The sequence below is a fragment of the Pristiophorus japonicus genome, unplaced genomic scaffold (genome assembly GCF_044704955.1).
Source record: "Pristiophorus japonicus isolate sPriJap1 unplaced genomic scaffold, sPriJap1.hap1 HAP1_SCAFFOLD_513, whole genome shotgun sequence".
Classification (NCBI taxonomy): Eukaryota; Metazoa; Chordata; class Chondrichthyes; family Pristiophoridae; genus Pristiophorus; species Pristiophorus japonicus.
Genome location: NW_027254419.1, coordinates 24,988 through 37,469, shown reverse-complemented (window position 1 = coordinate 37,469; position 12,482 = coordinate 24,988).

The following is a 12,482-nucleotide window of genomic DNA, read 5'->3' as shown; positions in this document are numbered from 1 at the left end:
AGGCGGACCACCAGGGAAAGAAAGGCTCCCGACCGCCTCACCTTGTAAATAGTTTTCACTTTGACTTTGGCGGGGGAGTGATGTTGTGTCTCTGTAAAGCATGCACTCTCAGGTTCCACCACCAGGGAGCGCATCCCCTGAAGTCCCAAGGGATACCAAGAGACTGTTGGATGCTCGAGTTACAAGTTATTACTCTGGACATTTTCAGACCGGGCACTTGTTCAGTGTTGCTGGAAGGCCCAGTGACCGGGATATCCTCTACCTGGGGTTTTCCTGAGCCTGTGCACAGTGAACGGAGAGCTTTGGTCCGTGTCCGAGATAGCTTGCATCATGTAACAATGTACCCCGGACTGCTCTTGTTCCATTTTATCGTCCACAAGTTTTAATATTAAAAATGTTTCCGCCAACAGGCGCTCAATCCCTCTCTCTGTAAAACGTTCCTTTCAGAAACATTTCTCTGACCGGAACTGCACCAACAACAATGTTCCTGTCAAAGTCATTAAAATCCACAATTTCCACGTCCGCAATTTTAAGGACAAGGACTGAAAGTGCATTGCAATCAGAAAATTGCCGGACCCCCTGTGGTTAATGACAGAGCTTTTGATGGTTGATCTCCGTACACACCTTGGAATTCAGGAGAACCTGTTTCGTGTTTGAAGTTCGAGATAAACCCACGGGGCGGAGCCAACAGGCGCTTGGCAGCAATCAGCGACAGGAAGATGCAACTTGAGCTGGCCCGGCTATCAACGGCATAACCATCGCCGAATCCCCCGCCATCAACAGCCTGGGATCACCATTGACCATTAACTGAAGGGGATTGACAGGCGTGATGTTGAGAAGCCTGGCTAGCTCAGTCGGTAGAAGATGAGGCTCTTAATTTCAGTGTCATAGGTTCGAGCCCCACGTCGGGTGATTTGTTTTCCTTAAACTTTTATGTTGCTTTCACGGGAATTAATCTTCTTTTGCACAATGAAAGAAATGCTAACAGTTTTGGTCTCCTTATTTAAGGAGGGATAAACTTACATTGTAGGCAGTTCAGACAAGGTTCACGAGTATGCAGGAAGAATGTTCCCGATGAAAAGTTGGCAAAAATAATTCAAGTCTGTGAGATACTCAATCATTATTTCAATCATTAATCCACCCACAACATTTGAGATACAGCAAGGATCCATAACTTTGCCAAACCCAGCGAGTTCAATTGGTCAAACATAAAACTCTTCATCTCAGGGTTGGGGGCTTGAGCCCCACGTTGGGTAAATAGCTTTTGTTGCAAGCCAGTAATGACATGGACTCTTTCACTGATCCACCCCAACTTAAAGTAACACAGCCCCACCTAAAGAATGAGGAATTGTGGGTGACTGCACGTTGATCAGCAGAGAACTTCCTCCTCTCCGATTCCACTAAGGCTCAGCCTCCCACGATCACCTCTCGACAGTACAGGCTGCTGTCCTGATCGATTATACAGAGGCTTGGAATACAAGAGCAGGGAGGTTATTCTTGAACTGTTAGGCCACAGCTAGAGTACTGCATGCAGTTCTGCTCACCACATTACAGCAAGGACATGATTGCAATGGAGAGGGTACGGAGGAGGTTTATGAGGATGTTGCCGGGACTGGAGAATTTTAGCTCTGAGAACAGTTTGGATAGGCTGAGTTTGTTTTCCTTGGAACAGAGGATGCTGAGGGGAGACCTGATTGAGGTGTATAACATTATGAAGGGCCTGGATATGGTGGACAGGAAGGACCTGTTTCCCTGCGAAGAGGGGTCAACAAACAGGGGCACAGATTTAAAGCAATTGGTCGAAGGTTTAGAGGGGAGTTGAGGGGAAATCACTGGAACTCACTGCCTGAAAGGGTGATCGAGGCAGAAACAATCAGCACATTTAAAAAGTACTTGGATGTGCACCTGAAGTGCCGTAACCTACAGGGCGACGGACCGAGAGCTGGAAAGTGGGACTGGGCTGGGGAGCTGTTTGTCTGCTGGCACGGACACAATGGGCCGAATGTCCTCCTTCCGTGCTGTAAATTTCTCTGATTCCATGATGAGCAATTAACATTTTAAACCATTCTCCTAAAACACAGAGTGAGTAAAGTCAGATAGGGGATAAAAATTCCTCAAGGGACACACAGGGTAAGATAAAGGAAAAAGGGAAGTTTAGGACAGATAGTGAGAACTCGACACTGCAGAAACTCGAGAGGAGTATAAAAAGAGCAGGGGTGCAGGATCAGAACAGCCACGATATTATTGGATGGTGGAGCAGGCTCGAGGGGCCGAATGGCCGACTCCTGCTCCTTACGTACTTATGTTAATTGTTGAATCATTGCCCATAGCACGCACTTTAATTGAGGTGTCTGATTCAGAATGTTCATTGTAACATGTAATGAAGATGTAACAGTGTAATATCTCCAAGTTTGCAGATGACACTAAACTGTGTGGCGGTGTGAGCTGTGAGGTGGACGCTAAGAGGCTGCAGGGTGACTTGGACAGGTTAGGCGAGTGGGCAAATGCATGGCAGATGCAGTATAATGTGGATAAATGTGACGTTATCCAGTTTGGGGGCAAAAACACTAGGGCAGAATATTATCTGAATGGCGGCAGATTAGGAAAAGGGGCGGTGCAACGAGACCTGGTTGTCATGGTTCATCAGTCATTGAAAGTTGGCATGCAGGTACAGCAGGCGATGAAGAAGGCAAATGGTAAGTTGGCATTCATAGCGAGGGGATTTGAGTATTGGAGCAGGGAGGTCTTACTGCAGTTGTGCAGGGCCTTGGTGAGGCCCCACCTGGAATATTGTGTTCAGTTTTGGTCTCCTAATCTGAGGAAGGACGTTCTTGCTATTGAGGGAGTGCAACGAAGGTTCACCAGACTGATTCCCGGGATGGCAGGACTGACATATGAGGAGAAACTGGATCAACTAGGCCTGTATTCACTGGAGTTTAGAAGGATGAAAGGGGATCACATAGAAACATTTAAAATTTGGATGGGACGGGACAGGTTCAATGCAGGAAGAATGTTCCCGATGTTGGGGAAGTCCAGAACCAGGGGACACAGTCGAAGGATAAGGGGCAAGTCGGACTGACATATGAGGAGAGACTGGATCAACTGGGTCTTTATACATTGAAATTTAGAAGGATGAGCGGCGATCACATAGAAACATTTAAAATTCTGATGGGACCGGTTAGTGCCAACTTTAGCTCAGCCGTTACGTAGTAAAACCAACTTGTGAAAAGTTTGAATTTGTCTTAATGTAGTCGCTGCCTGGTGTTTTTGTTGTCATTTTCAATCTCCTTCTTTCACACTGAAACAAATGGTAACCCGATTTGTAAATTAGGAATGCGAGATTTTTATGAGAGCATATTTAAATGCTTCACAAAAACATTCTGATCACGACAGCTAACGGTGTTCGATTCCCAGTTAGAGAAGTAATTTTGCTACCACCGTTTTTAATTAAAGTGAAGTAATTTAATTAAATTACACAGATGACCCAAAGCACTTCAGAGTGGTGTCAAAACAAATGAGTTGGTAATTAGAAATAAGGAATGTCAGAAGTTGGATTATGAGTTTCTGGGATGGAGTATAAATAACCCTCTGTGCACTGGAACTGGGAAGGGAGAATAATGAATGAGTTGTTTCCGGGTTTGAAATGCGGCTTGTATCTGCTGATATTAACCGATAGCATTGTTTAGCAGAATGAAATAAATGCTAACATGATCACTGAGGGACAGTCGAAACTTCAACAACTTAATTTTAATAATTTGTGAAACTTGAATCATTGAGGAAGTTTTATTCCTTTTCTGATTTTACACACTCTGTATTTTAGGAGACTGGTTTAAAATGTTCATTGCTCACCATGGAATCAGATAAGTTTACAGCACGGAAGGAGGCCATTGTCACATGAACAATGAGCATTTAAAACCAGTTTTTGTTTCAGAAATAATGTTTCCACCCGGGCTTGAACCGAACACTTTTCGTGTGTGAGGCGAATGTGATGACCGCTACACTACAGAAACTAGCGACTAATGCTATGCCCAGAGAGAAATGTTCAGCAACAAGCTGAAATACTCAATCTCTCTCTCTGCAAAAAGTTCCTTTCACAACATCTCTCTGACTGGAACTGCACCAAACAAAAATATTCCTTTCAAGTGTGCAAATTATTTTCGTTTAACTTTTATTTTGCTTTCATGGTATAACATCGTTAATGAATCGATAATCTTCTTTTGCACAATGAAAGAAATGCTATCTGAAGGAAAGTCAGTCGGTCAATAATTGGTTCTGTGCTCTGCATGTTGGTAATGTCGCCAAGATGATCCAAATATCGGTGGGAAAGCAAGTTGTGAGGAGGACACAAACAATCTGCAAAGCGATATCGATAGGTTCAGTGGCTCGGCAGTAATTTGTCAGATGGAGTATAATGTGGGAAATATGAGGTTATCCACTGTGGGAGGGATAATAGTCAGGCCATCCTGACTATTCAGTGCTGTGTGTGGCCACCTGCAGGCTGATTTTGAACTTTTGTCTCCTGTCACATGAAATAAATGAGGGCAGCAGGCATATCTCTGCCTCACACCGGGGAAATAGTGAGACAGACCTTGGACCAAGGGTCTGGTTATTGCCAAAAAGAAAAGGAAATATTAATTCTGGAAAACAAATGTCTGGACGAACAGTGACACCGACCTGATTGAAACACAAAACCTTCGGATCTATAGTCAGACACACTACGTTTGCACCACGAGGCCTTCACAGTACAGTGGAGATGTTCGTCGAAATTAAGGTTCTGCAATACAAGGGGCTTGGAAATCAGGAGAACCAGTTTCGAGGTTTGAAGTTCGAGATAAACCCATGGTGCGGAGCCAGCAGATCCCTGGCAGCCATCAGTGGCAGGAAGATGTAAGTTAAGCAGTCCTGGCTAGCTCAGTCGGTCGAGTATGAGACACTTAATTTCAAAGTTGTGAGTTTAAACCCCACGTTGGCCGAATTATTTTCCTTAAATTTTTATGTTGCTTTCACAGGAAAACATCATTAATTAACCCATAAATTCTTTTGCACAATGAAAGAAATGCGAACTGAGGGAGAGTTGATCATTTAATCATTTGTTCTGTGCTCTGTATAAGAACACAAGAACCAGGAGCAGGATTCGGCCATTTGGCCCTTCGAGCCTGCCTTCTTTTGCACTGAAACAAATTATAACCGTGTTTTTAAAAGAGCAGTGCGAGATATTTAGAGGACACCTTTCAATGTTTCACAAAAGCATTGTTTTCGTTACAGCCACCCAGGATCGATTCCCGGCTTGGGAAGTAACTTTGATATCACTGTTTGTAATTCAAATGGGGTCATTTTATTAAGTTCGATGGATGTCCCAAAGCACTTCAGACTGGTGTCCAAACAAATGAGCTTGTAATTAAAAACACTGAATGTCAGGAGTGGGATTTGAACCCACGCCTCCAGAAAAGAATGCGACCTGAACGCAGCGCCTTAGAACACTCGGCCATCCTGATTGTTGGATGCGACCGTTACACTGGAAAGTTTCAGACCGAGCACTTGTTCAGTGTTGCTGGAAGGCCCAGTGACCGGGATATCCTTTCCCCCGGGGTTTCCCTGAGCCTGTGCTCGGTGTATGGGGACCTTTGGCAAGGGTCCGAGGTAGCTTACATGTGTAAGCTGCTTGCTGGCTTCAGGTGGTCTCTTACCAGTGTGCTCAATTCTTCAAACGACTTGCTTGCTGGTTTCTCGGGTGCCAGCAGTGTCCTTCATTAAAGCGTATGTTTTCGAGCCACAGCTGGTCAAGAGATGGGCTAATCTCTTGTCTGCCTTATTGTCGGCTAACCAGTCTTCGGTTACAAAGCATTGATGTAGCCTTTCTATAAAGTCCTCCCAATTATTTCCAGCATTGTATTTTTCATCTGATCCGTTGGTCGCCATTCTGTGAATTCTTTAATCCCGTAACTCGTCGCCACTGTAAAGTCCTGACCCTGTAGTACAGACTCACACGAGGCACATACTGAAGTCAAGGTCACTCAGGACCTGCACCTTTATTACACAGCTCCCGAATGCCACACTTGCCTGAGACCTGTCCTTATATACCTGTCTGTGAAAGGTATCCAGTGTCTCCTGCAAATGCACCCCTGGTGGTAAGGTAAGCTTGTGGGTCCAGGTCATCTCTGGTTGCAGTCATGTATGGCATGGTAAGGGACAGGTATGTACAGTAGTGTGAGATACATGACAGTATTGGTATTCATGGTGATTACAGCAATTATTAATCGTCTCACAGACCTCAATTAATTTTATGCGATGAATTGATCGAGAATTGAAACCAGGTTAGTGCGCCAGATCTTAACCACTCGACACCAGGGAACAGTTACGATACATGTCGATATATTTATATATATTTATATATGAACCTGAATATCAACGGCTACCTACCTAGACCTCGTGTTGGAACGTTAGTGTGTCTAACTTTGAGTGAGAGAAATTATTCCACAGTGACACCCATTTCATCTTTTGTTCCCTTTTAAACACTAGAAACTGAGACAGGGGAGTAAATAGAGAAACCAAAGCACAGGGATATTGACAAGAGGAAGAGAGAAGGGGAAATATACTGTCCCCACCCAGAACTAATGCAGAAACCCCTCTGCTGCGCTCGGGGTGACCACCCACAGCCTGGATACAATAACGTCCCAACAGCTCATTGACTGTCGGAGTGGGACCGTGCGGAGCCTCAGAAGACAGGTCCAAAAAGCGAAGTCACTGATTCCGTCTCATGTTCTCCTCCGATCAAGAAGAGCAACACACTAAAAATGCTTCAATAGTGGTTACACCTTATCTTCCCATTTGTTAAAGAGTTGGATTTTTGGTCTAGGGGTACGATTCTTGCTTCGGGGTTATTACTTGAAATTTGCGAGAGGTCCCGGGTTCAAATCCATGACGAGCCCTCAGTTTACCCATGAATTTTGAAATTGCATCGAACTTTTGCAAAGAAGGACTTGCATTTCTTCAGCACCTTTCAGGAACTCATGACGCCCCAAAGCGCTTTACAGCCGTTGAGTTATGTTTGAAGTGTTGGAATGTGGGGAAAGATGTGCCCAAATCACCCCACACGAACCGCAACTTTTTGCGAAGGAGTTCGGTGCCTCAGGGACATGGACTTTCTATGAATGAGTTCTGCTTCTACCTGCATTCAAGCTTGAAACAGTAACTGGGCTTCCATCTCACGGGAGCAGCGTGTAGCGGTTAGTGAGTAGGTGACCAGGTTGATGTGCGCCGCTTTCAATCTTTGAAATTTCACCAAACAAAGATCCGGTAAATCCAACTGTCCCTTTAAGCGACGGATTGAAGGGATTGGTGTTCAAAACAGAGCTGGAACATACGCAGTGCAGGAATAGGGTCCACAACATTAAATGTCAGAGTTATTAAGCAGACAAAAATTAAACATACACTTAACAACAGTACTTACACCCAAACCTTGCGAATGTTAGCCGAAGAACTCAAACACATTACAGTTCCCAGCTCGGTGTACAAATTGATCAAACATTAATCGGATTCTACACTATCTGTTCCAAATGCCACATTTTATATCTTTTCCTTACCCCTGCTACGTGACAATTTAAACTTTTAATAGTATTACCTAACACAACTGCCCAACTTCTGATGGAAGGTCATTAACCTGAAACGTTAACTCTGTTTCTCTCTCCACAAATGCTGCCTGACCTGCTCAGTGTTTCCAGCATTTACTCTTTTTATTATCCAAACTTATAATCAGAATATCACTTCCCTTGTCATCTAACTACACTCCTTCCTGATATGTAGCCTTGTCCTACAAACCAGGCTACTTTCGGATGATTCAGGCATTCATTGGAATTACAACTTCTGAACGATAACAATTATGTGAAGTATGTAACTTTGTAATACTTGCCACCAGAGGGCGCGACTGTTGGAGTCGTAATGGTCACCTGCCCACACGTACAGGACCAGTATAAAATGTTGGCTGCCATGTTGTTCAGGCACACTGGAGTTGTAATAAAGAATACTAAGGTCACACTAAGTTTAGCTGACAGTACTCAGCTTTGGGGAATTCTTCTATGCAGAACAATTGGCGACGAGTAACAGAATTCGAACCCTTCACGCAATCATGGCTGCTGTTGGAATATTAGAGAGATCCAAAGAGGATGATGATTGGGAAGCCTTCATCGAGCAGCTCGACCTGTACTTTGTGACCAACGAGCTGGAAGAAGACACTAACGTGGCCAAGCACAGGGCGGTTCTCCACACTGTCTGTGGGCCTAAAATATACAGCCTCTTCAAGAATCTGCTCACACCTGCAAAACCAACGGAGAAGGAATATTCAGAGTTGTGCACACTGGTTTGGGACTACCTCAAGCCGAATGAGAGTATCCTCATGGTCAGATATCGTTTTTACACGCACCATCGCCCCGGGACCAGGACCTGGTGGATTATGTCACCGACCTGAGACACCTGCGGGACCTTGCTATTTTGGAGGTGCGTTGGGGCAAATGTTGTGGGACTTTTACGTGCTGGGCATCAGCCACGAGGTCATTCTTCGAAAGCTGCTGGTTGCTGAAACCCGAGACCTGAGCAGGGCCATCGCGATCGCCCAGGCATGCATGGCCACGGGCGATAACACCAGACAGATAACTTCTCAACATCGAAGCTCACCGGCAAGTACTGTGCATAAAATGATGTTGCTAGCAGGCCGAACTGCATATGGCAGGGTCTATACGTCTGTGGCTGCAAGACCTGTGATGACTCAGAGTCCGCCATCGGGGATCAATGTGAACCTTTTAGCACCGTGTTGGTGCTGCGGGGATAATCCTCGGGCCCATCAATGTCGATTCAAGCACTACGTGCGCAAAGGCTGCACAACGATGGGGTACCTCCAGTGAATGAGCAAACGTGCTGTGACATACCACGTGGCAGAGGATGATCGATCCGGCACGGATCATGCAGCACAGGCAACACAACCCGAGGAACAAGGACTCCCAGGTGCCGGTGGGGATGTTGCATTTTATCAGGGAGGCTTTGAGGGTGTGCCCGAAACGTTTCCTCTGCCCACCTGGGGCTCGCTTACCGTGTCGGAGTTCTGAGTAGAGCGTTTGCTTCGGGAGTCTCGTGTTGGGCATGTGGACAATGTGGCCCGCCCAACGGAGCTGGTTGAGTGTGGTCAGTGCTTCAATGCTGGGGATGTTGGCTTGATCGAGAACACTGATGTTGGTGCGTCTGTCCTCCCAGGGGATTTGCAGGATCATGCGGAGACAGCCCTGGTGGTATTTCTCCAGTGATTTGAGATGTCTGCTGTATATAGTCCATGTCTCGGATCCATACCGCGGGGCAGTTATCACCACCGCCCTGCACACCATAAGCTTGGTGCCAGGTTTGAGGTCCTGGTCTTCAAACACTCTCCTCCTCAGGTGATCGAAGGCTGTGCTGGCACACTGGAGGCGGTGTTGGACCTCGTCTTCGATGTCTGCCCTTGCTGATAGTAGGTTCCCGAGGCGTGGAAAATGGTCCACGCTGTCGAAGGCCACACTGACAGCCTTCTTAAATATAGCACCCTCATTCTATTCTCTTGAAACAAGTTCCTGAATTCTCGGCTAGCTGTGCAGGTTAGAGCTGTGGTTTTATCCTGAGATAGATTCTATCATAGTGTTTCCGAAGTGTAGTAGTTATCACATTCGCCTCACACACGAAAGGTCCCCGGTCCGAAACCGGGCGGAAATAGCTTGAAAACTTGAAAATGGGCCGAATGGCTGACTCCTGTTCCTAAATCTTAAGTTCTTCTGATCTCTTGATCTTTCACAGGAGAACAAACTCTCCTCTGAACATGCAAGAGAAAGCTCCAGAAAATATTTCCGTCCGAGGTGCTTTCACGTGTGAGGCGAACGTGTTCACCGTCACACTGCGGAAACATCTCCACTTTCAGCACCAGATTACCAAAATTAAACCCAATGAGATCGGGACAAAAGTTCCTCACATGCTCAGGGCAAAATATCTGATTGATGGTCTACAAAATAATGAACAAACTTCAGCACGAGGTCAGACGGAAATGTTAAGCGAGCAGGTGGACTGCTGAATTGCACTTTTAAGGAGTTGGTGATGAGAAAACAAATGGGTTCCGCTTAAAGTTAAGAAAAGTCACAAGTGGGATTTGAACCCACACCATCAGAGAAAAGTGCGATTTGAACACAGCACCTTAGACCGCTCGGCCATCCTGACTATGCAGTGGTGTATGCGGTCACCTGCAGGTTGATTTTGAACTTTTGTGTCCTGTCACATGAAATAAATAAGGGCAGCAGGCGTATCTCTGCCTGACACCGGGGAAACAGTGAGACAGACATTGCAGCAAGGGTCTGGTTATTGTCAAACAGCAAATGAAATATTAATTCTGGAAGAAAAATATTGAACCTAACGTGATTTGAACACGCAACCTTCTAATTTGGAATCAGACACACTACCGTTGCACCATGAGACCAACACAGTGAGCAGGAGATGTTCGTCTATATGAAGGTTCTGCAATACAAGAGGCTTTAAAATCCCCGCCCATTCCCACCAGGTATCACAAACAGCGCTCACCGGACAGTCACCGAATAGTTTGCTCGAAAACCTTTCTCTTGCTTTCACTGGAAACCATCATTAATTAACCCCTCACCTTCTTTTGCACAATCAAACAAATGCTAACTCAGGGACACTCCATACTTCAATCATTTGGCCTGTGCTTTGCATCTCAACTCGAAAACCATATCCCATTTTACTCACTGTATTTTAGCTTTCTGGTTCAAAGTCTTCAGGGATCTGGGGCAACTTTTATCAAATTTAGCAGCACCGGTTTTTCCTATCGTGCACACAAAATAAAATCAGTAGTGAAGATAAAATCCCACCGTGCGTATTTTCAGATTCAATGCTGTCGGATTTCAAATAAAGTGAAAGAATTTTACACTGAAAAGATTTGCAAGTGATACTTGCATTTGTGTCTTTAATTAAACTTTGTGGCGTCTGACGCCCGTTCATGCCACTGCTGAATAAGAAAGGAGGGTTTGACGTTGACCAGCTCATCCTTTATATTCAGTGGTTTCTCACACTTTGATGGGCTGCAGTACAGCGGATATCACGTTGGCCTCACACGCAAAAAGTCCCCGCAGGATCCGTTTTCTCTCAGTCGAAGTTATCTATTTATTGAAGTGAAATAAAGAGCAATTAAAGAATAAGGGAGCTCTTTTACAAGGAGAATAAATAGCAAATGCTGGAAAACTCAACAGGTCAGGCAGCATTTGCCAGGAGACTAAACTCGGGATTGAACCAGGAATGTTTCCCGTGTAAAGCAAACGTGATAACCACTACACTACAGAAACATCTGATACACTAACCCCAACAGAGGGGAGGTGACCAGTGAGCTCCCTCTGTGCTGATCGGGATTGTGTGTCGGCTCACCTTGAACAACTTCTGTCCCACACCGAAAGTTCTCAATCCTTCTCCTCCGCTGCCCTTTACAGAAATGTCAGGGATCACCCAGCCACCGTGTTCACTTCCACATCCTCACAGTGGGGCCACAGAGGCTCCTACCTTTCTATCCGCGATCAGCGAACTAACCCAGTTTACCAAATTAAACCCGGAATACGTGCCCGGCAAAGAGCAGGAGAAGCCAGATAGTCTGTAAGCTCGGTCTATCACAGAAAGTATTGGTATTCATGGTGGTTACAGCAATTATTAATCGTCTCACAGACCTCAATTATTTTTTTGGGATGAATTGATTGAGGATTGAAACCAGGTTAGTCCGCCGAGTCTTAACCGCTTGACCACCAGGGAACAGTTACGATACATGTCGATATATTTATATATATTTATATATAAACCTGAATATCAACGGCTACCTACGTAGACCTCGTGCTGCTAACGGTAGTGTGTCTAACTTTGAGTGAGATAAATTGTTCCACAGTGACACCCATTTCATCTTTTGTTCCCTTTTAAACACTAGAAACTGAGACAGGTGAATAAATAGAGAAACCAATGCACAGGGTTATAGACAACAGGAAGAGAGAAGGGGAAAAATACTGTCCCCACCCAGAACTAATGCAGAAACCCCTCTGCTGTGCTCGGGGTGACCACAGCCTGGATACACTAACGTCCCAACAGCTCATTGACTGTCGGAGTGGGAACGTGCGGTGCTTCAGAAGACAGTTCGAAAAAGCAAAGTCACTGATTCCATCTCATGTACTCCTCTGATCAAGACTAGCAACACACTATAAATGTTTCCATAATGGTTACACTTTATCTCCACATTTATCAAGCAGTTGGCTCGTTGGTCTAGGGGTATGATTCTTGTTCCGGGGTTGTTGCTTGAAATTTGCGAGAGATTTCGGGTTCAAATCCCAGACGAACCTTCAGTTTACCCAAGAGTTTTGAAATTGCATCAAACTTTTGCAAAGAATGACTTGCATTTCTGCAACACCTTTCAGGAACTCATGACGCCCCAA